This window comes from Nuphar pumila, chromosome 14 (genome assembly GCF_984573655.1).
Source record: "Nuphar pumila chromosome 14, dmNupPumi1.hap1.1, whole genome shotgun sequence".
Taxonomy (NCBI): Eukaryota; Viridiplantae; Streptophyta; class Magnoliopsida; order Nymphaeales; family Nymphaeaceae; genus Nuphar; species Nuphar pumila.
In genome coordinates this window covers 44970563-44979699 of record NC_143262.1, presented here as the reverse complement: position 1 = coordinate 44979699, position 9137 = coordinate 44970563, and the positions used below count along the sequence as shown (strand labels likewise).

The window sequence follows — 9137 nt, the reverse complement described above, 5'->3', positions numbered from 1 at the left end:
GAAATCGTGTAACCTAGATTGGAATTTTGGTTTAATTGCAAAACACTTTCCAAAGTTAAGGAGTAACTCCTTCTTTAATGCACATTCAAAATTCAAATCTTCCTTAAATGCCTCACACGATTTTTGAAGAATATCCTTTTTCCAAAAGCTTTCCAATTTTCAATTACTTTAATTACCTCCCTTCTCAAAAATCGCCAACTTCAATGGATGCTACTTTCTAAACTAATAGACTTAATTATACCTAGGGAACAAAAGAACTTAAATGGAAAATCGATTTCCTAGGAGTTAATGCTAACCTAATTCCAAAACTTACCTAAATGCAACCCTAAAAACGGCTAAAACAATAAACCCTAATACATTGAACCTAGACAACCTAATTAAACCTACCTAATTGCAATTAAGAATTACCAAAAACAGCCTAGAGCTCGAATTGAGCTCTAATGGCTGCCGCCCCTCCTTGGGGAAGAAGAAGACTAAAAAAAAAATACAACCTAAAAGAAAATGATTAAACTAAACATCAAACACTTTTGATAAAACTAAATTAAAATCTAATAAAAAAAAGAACTCCTAATTACACAAAGGCAAACATAAACAACACTATGCTGGAATTCATAAAAAAAACATCAAGAATTAAGACTCGATTTTTGGAATTTTCTCAATAGACCTAAAACACAAAAAACACAAAATGATAAAAACGATTATCTAGAGTAGTCCTAAAATGCTAACTCTACCACAACACACTTTGCAACACTGTAAAATCAATAAAATATGCAGACATGTAGTATGAAGTAGAAGCTTACACACACACCACTAGCAAACAAAATAAAAGAAATCGGCTAGATGAGATTCTAGCCGATTTTCACAATTTGAATAAAAAATCTTTAAAAATCAAAGACACCGAAATCAAGCAATGACTCAACCCTCAATAGATCTGCAAGAACTCACTAGAATCGGATCTATAAAGGGTCTATTAACCCAGCATGGCTGCTAAAACCCGAACTAAGGCAAAAATTGAAAATAAATCAAAATCGGCTAGAATGGATCTAGCCGATTTTTAATGAAAAATGCCTTTCTTCAAGTCCCCAACACCCAAAATAACTCAAACTGATCTTTTTGAAGGCTTTTTCTGTAGAACTAACACAAACACACACATTGGATAAGACAACCCAAATCGGCTAGAAGAACCTCTAGCCGATTCACACGTTTTTTTTTGAAAAGTGATGAAAATCGATACTCGAACATGCAAACACTGAAACAATCCTAGGTCTAACGTGCTGGTCTATGCACGAATACTATTCTAAGGTTGAAACAAAAAGAAAACCAAGAAACATACAGAAAATAACAAAACCAAAAACCACACACAAAAATCGGTTTTATCTAGAAGAGAAGGAAGAAGAAGACCTACCTTTTGGAAGATCCGACGACCGGGGGGGTGAAAAAGAGCGGACCGTGGCTGGAGGTAGACGTCTTCTACAGTTCAAGGATGCTGTACTTCACCAAAAATGGCACCTATTGCAGCTGCTACACGTTGGAGATCCACCGATGATGGAATGTGAGTCGATTCGCGATCGGAGGGTGTAGAAAGCCGGATGGAGGTAGGGCCGGCTCACCTTGGTGTTGTGTTGCGCACTCCCGCCCAAGGTTAATGGTCTCCACCTCTGCTACATCTGCAAAAGTACAGAAAAATGGTGAAAAGACAGCAAGGAATAAGAAAGAAAGGAAAAGAAACCAAAGAAAGCTTGAAAATATGCTTGAAAATCAAGCATGGGTCGATCTTCAATGGCCAACACTTGGGAAAGATGGAGAGGAAGGAGCTGCTGCTGTAGAGTCACTGTAGGGGGCGTCCAAACACAGCCAAAGACGCCTAGGGCTTCTCTAAAAAGTATATTTATACTTTTTGGAATTTGCAAAAACAATGTTATAAAAAAAATATTTTCTAGGCGCCTCTTTTTGGGGGGTTTTCAAAAAAACTTTTTGAAATGGATCTGGATAGGCGTATGGGTTGGGTTTTGGACTTTTAAAGAGTTGATCCAAGGTCCAATTGACCTAATTGGGTCGGATATGGATCCGATCCACCTCGAAATCCGTGCCCAAACACTGAAATAGCCATAACTCTCTCATTTTAACTCTGATTTTTTCTGAAATTCGAACCATAGCCCCTTACTATCAAAACACATCTAAACATGGGTTTAAAACCTTAAACTTGACACAAAATGCATGAAAAACTTGTTTACATGATGTGCAATTCATGCATCATCAAATACCCCCATGCTTGAATGTTTGTTAGTCCCTTAACAAACCCTAATCATGATATGCACTGAAGACAAGAAATGCTAAGCATGAATGCATAATACTAACTCACTTTCGTAGGAATCACGGTTGTATTTAGCGTATGCAACAAGCCCTTTAAACCCCTAGCTTACACTAGTGGACGAGTAAGGTCTCGTGAGGGTTTGCAGCGATGCTACCCACAAACATCAATAAAATGCAAGGATGATCTTTCAAAAATATTAGGCTCTTAAGAATGCAGTTGTAACAAATCTTTCCTGTAATTGACATTCTCAAAACAAGTTTAAAAATCTCATGCCTCCACAGTAAAAATTCTTTTCTTTCACTTTTCTCATATTGTAGCTAGTTCATGATTTTTCTCCGAAAGTCAAATATTCTCATGTTTTACTCATTTATTCTCACTTGTATATTTTCTGCACAGTAATGCACATATATACTTAAGCAATGAAAATTTTCTCATTTTGCACATTCTCTTTTTTTTTTTTTTTCACTCTCTCTTTTTCTTTCAACTTTTGATTTCTTGCGCAATCTTCTCGTATGAGCACTATTTCGAATAGTCAGTTTTCGTGACCCGTGTAGCGAGCTTTGGGTCAGTGACTCCCAAGTCGGCCGACCTTAGGGCACTAGATACAGAGTATCCCTCGGACTTAATTGCTCGAGTCACTAGACCTTCTATTCTAATAGTTTACGTATAGTCTTCCTCTTGTCATGTGCAATGTCTCTATCTCTTAGGCTTTCTATGCAGTCCATGTAACAAGCTTTCGAACCGGTGGCTCCCAAACCAGCTGGCTTTGGGGCACCAGATGTAAAACACCCTTCAGATTCTACTTACTCGAACTACAAAGGCCACATATATCGACTTAGACAAGAGATGATCTCCTTCGTTATCCTTTTCGTTAAGATACTCAAACACTTCATCTCGTGTCTGAGTTCTACTACTAGGATTCACGAAGACATCAACAACTAAACGTAACTCTATTCTTTTAAACTCATTTTTCAAACACATCTTTCCATTGCTTATTTCTTTCACAAAACATACTGTGCATACTCATACAAAAGTGATTCAAAATTTTCTAACAATCAAATACTATCTTTTCTTTGAATTATCTCATAAACAACTACTATATTTGATTCAGTTCAGAAAAAAAAAATTTATGGGGCTTAAAAATTTTTAAACTGTTAGATTATGCCAAAAACAATCATATATGCTACACTTTGTTCTTAAATGCCTACTTTGATTACCAGTCATACAAAAAATTTTTGTGTATTTTTGTGTGCATGCATCTAAACCACCCCCCCATGCTTGAATGACACTGTCTCTAGTGGCATACAAAATGAATAAAAATGTAATGCAAATGCACACTAAAAGACGCTAACAAAAATATGGGAGAAAGGATAGATACAACCTGATTTGCTCTGAGCTTTTGAAGTTGATTTTCCTCTGATTCTTGAATTCTTTGAGAACTCTTCTCTGTACCTGGTAATTGATACACTAATTGTTAAGTTCATCATGCATACATCAAAACACAAATTAGCACATGTGAAATGAAATACTAAATAAATAAAAACTCTGAAATGAAAAATAAATAATGTACATATGATACATCCCTCTGGTCGAATCTTCATGCCTTCGTGAGATGCACTATCTCACACTCACCATCCTGTAAGGCATCTGAAATGAATGGCTTCAGTCTTTGCCCATTTACTTTGAATGTACCTTGGGTCATAGGATCGAATAATGTCACTGCTCCATGGGGAAATACTTCTTTTACAATGTATGGACCTGTCCATCTCGATCTTAACTTCCCTGGGAATAAATGTAAACGAGAATTGTATAGCCACACTTTCTGATCTGGCTCAAACACTTTTCTGACAATATGCTTATCATGAAATGCTTTTGTGCGAGCCTTGTATAATTTGGCATTCTCATATGCATCATTCCTGAGTTCCTCTAATTCTGAGAGCTGCAGTGCTCTCTCTTTGCCAGCCTGGGTGAGGTCAAAATTTAATTTCTTGATAGCCCAGTACGCTCTATGTTCTAACTCGACAGGAAGATGACATGCTTTCCCGAATATAAGGCGATACGAGGACATGCCAATGGGAGTCTTAAATGCAGTTCTATATGCCCAAAGTGCATCATCTAAGCGCTGGGACCAATCCTTGCGGTCCGGATGAACTGTCTTTTCTAAAATTCGCTTAATCTCCCTATTGGACACTTCAACCTGTCCACTAGTCTGCGGATGATATGGAGTGGTGAATCTATGATTGACAGAATATCTTTTCAGCAGAGAAGCTATCTGAACATTCCTAAAATGCTTGCCACCATCGCTAATCATCGCACGTGGCACTCCAAAACGACTGAAAATGTTGTGCTTAATGAACTTAAGCACTACTCTGTGATCATTGGTCTTGGTGGCCACAGCCTCGACCCACTTGGACACATAATCAACCGCCACCAGAATATATAAATTTCCGAATGAGGGCGGAAATGGTCCCATGAAATCAATGCCCCAAACATCAAAAATTTCGACTATCAAAATCGGCAGCAAGGGCATCATGTCCCTCTTGGACATGTTTCCAATCTGCTGACATCGCAGGCATCGCCTACAGAACTCATGAGCATCCCTGTGGAGTGTGGGCCAATAAAATCCTGACTGCAAAACCTTTGCAGTCGTCTTCCTACTACTAAAATGCCCTCCACAGGCTAACGAATGGGAAAAATTCAAAATGGATTGGTATTCCTCCTCCGGAACGCATCTCCTAATGATCTGATCTGCACAGTATTTGAACAACTCCGGTTCATCCCAATAATAGTGCCTCACCTGAGATAGGAACCTCTCACGCTCATTCTTGTTCCAATGCTCAGGTATCTGCCTCGAAACCAGATAGTTCACAATATCTGCAAACCAGGGTAACTGCGATGTACTGACTGACATGATCTGCTCGTCGGGGAAAGAATCACTGATCGGTCTCTGATCCTGCGTGGTCTCCACGATCAGTCTGGAAAGATGGTCTGCTACTACATTATCGCTTCCCTTCTTATCTCGAATCTCGAGATTAAACTCCTGTAGTAGTAGGACCCAACGAATTAATCTCGGTTTGGTGTCTTTCTTATTCAACAAATATTTCAATGCAGAATGATCAGAATAGACAACCACCTTCGAACCGAGTAAATAGGACCTAAATTTATCCAATGCGAAAACTACCGCAAGTAGTTCCTTCTCTGTCGTAGTATAATTCATCTGTGCATCAGACAGAGTTCTACTCGCATAGTAGATCACATAGGGCTTCCTATCAATGCGTTGTCCTAGAATGGCCCCCACAGCATAATCAGATGCATCGCACATAATCTCAAATGGGAGAGTCCAATCTGGAGGTCTCAAAATAGGTGCAGTAATCAAGGCCTCTTTGAGAATCTCAAAGGCCTTCATACAATCCTCACCGAAAACAAAGGGCTGGTCTTTCTCCAATAACGTGCAAAGCGGTCGAGAGATTTTGCTGAAATCTTTTATGAACCGCCTGTAAAATCCCGCATGCCCTAAAAATGATCGAATCTGCCTCACAGAGGTGGGTGGAGTCAAACGAGAAATGGATTCCACCTTCGCTCTGTCAACCTCAATACCATGCTTGGACACAATGTGTCCAAGTACAATCCCCTCCTGGACCATAAAATGGCTCTTTTCCCAACTCAGGACGAGATTGGTCTCCACACACCTACTCAGTACTCGAGCAAGTTTGTGGAGGCAATCTTCAAAAGAAGAGCCATACACAGAAAAGTCGTCCATAAAAACTTTCATCACATCATCAATCATGTCCGAGAAGATAGCAAGCATGCACCTCTGAAAAGTAGCCGGGGCATTACAAAGCCCAAAAGGCATACGTCTAAATGCGAAGGTGCCATAAGGACATGTAAACGTGGTCTTCTCTTGGTCGTCAGGATGGACAGCTACCTGATTGTATCCTGAATATCCGTCTAGAAAGCAGTAGTAGCTCTGTCCTGCGAGTCGCTCTAAGATCTGATCAATGAATGGCAATGGAAAATGATCTTTCCTAGTTGCCACATTCAACTTCCTATAATCGATGCAGACTTGCCATCCTGTAGTGGTCCTCATCGGAATTCTCTCACCCTTCTCATTCTCAACCACAGTGAGTCCTGACTTCTTTGGCACAACTTGAATCGGACTGACCCACTGACTATCAGAAATAGGGTAAATGATTCCAGCATCCAACCACTTCACCACCTCTTTCTTCACCACTTCCTTCATGTTGGGATTTAGCCTTCTCTACATATCCCTAAATGGCTTGATTTCCTCATTACAATGGATCCTATGCATGCAGAATGAAGGATCAATCCCTTTTAGATCAGCAACTCCCCATCCAATCGTTGCCTTGTGCTCTCGAAGAATAGTCAGTAATCTCTGTTCCTGCTCCTCAGTGAGCAAGGACGAGATGATCACAGGCAGAGTCTCATCATCTCCGAGGTATGCATACTTGAGTGAATCTGGTAAGGGTTTCAACTCAAGTTTCGGAGGTGACTCGATCGACGATTTGGCGGGGGTCTCCGCAAGTGGTGGAAGAGGTTCCCTGACCGCTCCCCAAGGTGGTCTCTCCGACGACACTCTAGACACATCTACACTATCTACACAGCTATTCTTCTCTATATGGTACAAATCTAAAGAATCCTCAGTAATGTACAACTCGGGCTGCTCCTCCACTAACTCCTGTGCAATGTCTACATGAAAGCAGTCCATGTCTCCTGCTGGTCCCATTGCGGCATTGAAAATATTCAGCTTTACCTTCCTATTACCGAATGAGAGATCCATGGCTCCGGTCCTACAGTTGATGCATGCATTGGCAGTCGCCAAGAATGGTCTGCCTAAAATAATCGGAGTTTGGTGCTGGCTGTCTACTCCTTCCATATCAAGGATAATGAAATCGACTGGAAAATAAAAGTCATCCACTTTAACTAGCACGTCCTCCAAGACACCTCTCGGTACCTTGACGGAACGATCTGCCAGTTGAAGTGTAATCGGAGTCGATCTCATCTCACCTAGCCCAAAAGAATCAAAGAAATATCCGGGCAGAATATTCACGCTTGCTCCAAGATCGAGCAATGCGCGTTCTATCCGGATGTTCCCTATAGTACAAGCAATGATAAGGGCTCCAGGGTCCTTGAGCTTTGGTGGTGTCTGATGCTGAAGTACTGAACTCACCTGCTCAGTCAGATGGACCCTGTTAGGAACTCGCTCTCTGGATTTCCTCTTTTGCGTACATAGCTCCTTCAGGAATTTGGCATAAGCCGGCACCTGCTGAATAGCATCGAGCAAAGGTAGGTTGATCTGCACATGCTTGAAGATATCAAGCATGTCCTGGATCTTCGCACCTTGCTTCCCTCTATAACCGGGAGACTCTAATGCTTTGGGATAGGGTGGTGGGGGAATATACTCTGCTGGCTCCTCCTCTTTGCGAGAAGGCTCACTCCTATCCTTCTTCTTCTCTGAGGATAAAGATGATGAAGGTGATGATGGGGATGGGGATGATGATTGAGCCGACGTAGGTGAAACAATGGTCTCTGGCTCCTCTATCTTCTCTCTACTCTCTCGCTCTCTGCTCTCGACGTGATACTCACGTCCACTCCTCAAGGCCATAACTGATTTAGCCTGCTGCTGTGTCTCAGTATGAAATAGACCTCCAGTCATCTGGTCCTTACCCTTCGGGTTCATGACAGCCAGACTCGGCAATGTACCCTCGGGTCTCCTACTAATAGCCTCAGCTAACTGTCCCATTTGCGACTCTAACTTCGCAATGGACTGCGTATGCGAGCTCAAAATCTGGCTACACTTCTCGAAGGCGTTCTGATTAGAGGTTTTCACCTCTTGGAATGCCTGGAGAAGTCTCTCCTCAAAAGATGTCTGCGGGGCAGACTCCTGCTGAATCGGGGAAGGAACTGAAGAAGAAGAAGACTGAGCATAGTTCGGTCTTTGAAATGGCTGAGTAAAAGATGGCTGCCGAACTGGCTGAGAGGAAGAAGGCATCTGTATAGAAGACTGTGGATTCTTCCATGAAAAATTGGGATGGTTACGCCAACCCGGATTATATGTCGATGAAAATGGGTTATTTGGCGGTCTGACGTAACCCTGAGCTGCCTGAACTTGTTCTTGAACAAATTCAGGGTACTGAGCTGCTGAAGGGCACTCAGTGATCTCGTGTGCCGGACTGGCACAAAGAGTACACACCTACTGTGTAGTGGATGGTCCTGAGAGAAGCTGGTCCAGTTTCTGAGCAATCATGTCTACTTTGCACTGTAGTGCAGTAGATGGACCAATCTCAAGAACACCAGCTTTCTTCTGAATGCTGGGTGTGGCTCTATCAGAATGAGAGCTCGAAGCATGGTGGAGTGAATTCTCGGCCAATGTATCAAATAGCCTCCATGCTTCATCCTCGCTCTTCAGCATGAATGTCCCACCACATGAAGAGTCGATCATCTGACGATTCTTGTCAGACAATCCATCATAGAAACTCTGCACCAGTTGCCATTTCGGCACCTGATGATGGGGGCATTTCCTGAGGAGATCCTTCATTCTCTCCCAGGTCTCATGAAAGCGCTCACCATCTAGCTCTGAAAAGCTAGTGATGGCTCTACGATATTGGTTCGTGCGACCAATGGGAAAGTATTTCCGAAGAAACTCCTGTTGCAACTGATCCCAGGACTCTATTTCTACAGAATCTAAGGACTTTAGCCAATACTTGGCTTTGTCCTTCAATGAAAAAGGGAATAGAGTCAACCTCAACGCATCATCATCGAAATTCTGTATCTTAACAGTAGAACAGATTTCGAGGAATTCATC

The 9137-nt window shown here is 41.7% G+C and overlaps 1 non-coding gene across 1 annotated transcript; it reads left to right on the top strand.

Moving 5' to 3' along the window:
- Positions 1–8832: 8832 nt before the first annotated feature.
- LOC149816796 (small nucleolar RNA R71) lies at positions 8833–8935 on the top strand. The gene has a single exon (XR_016427786.1). It is a non-coding gene; the product is annotated as a small nucleolar RNA R71 (small nucleolar RNA).
- Positions 8936–9137: the final 202 nt, after the last annotated feature.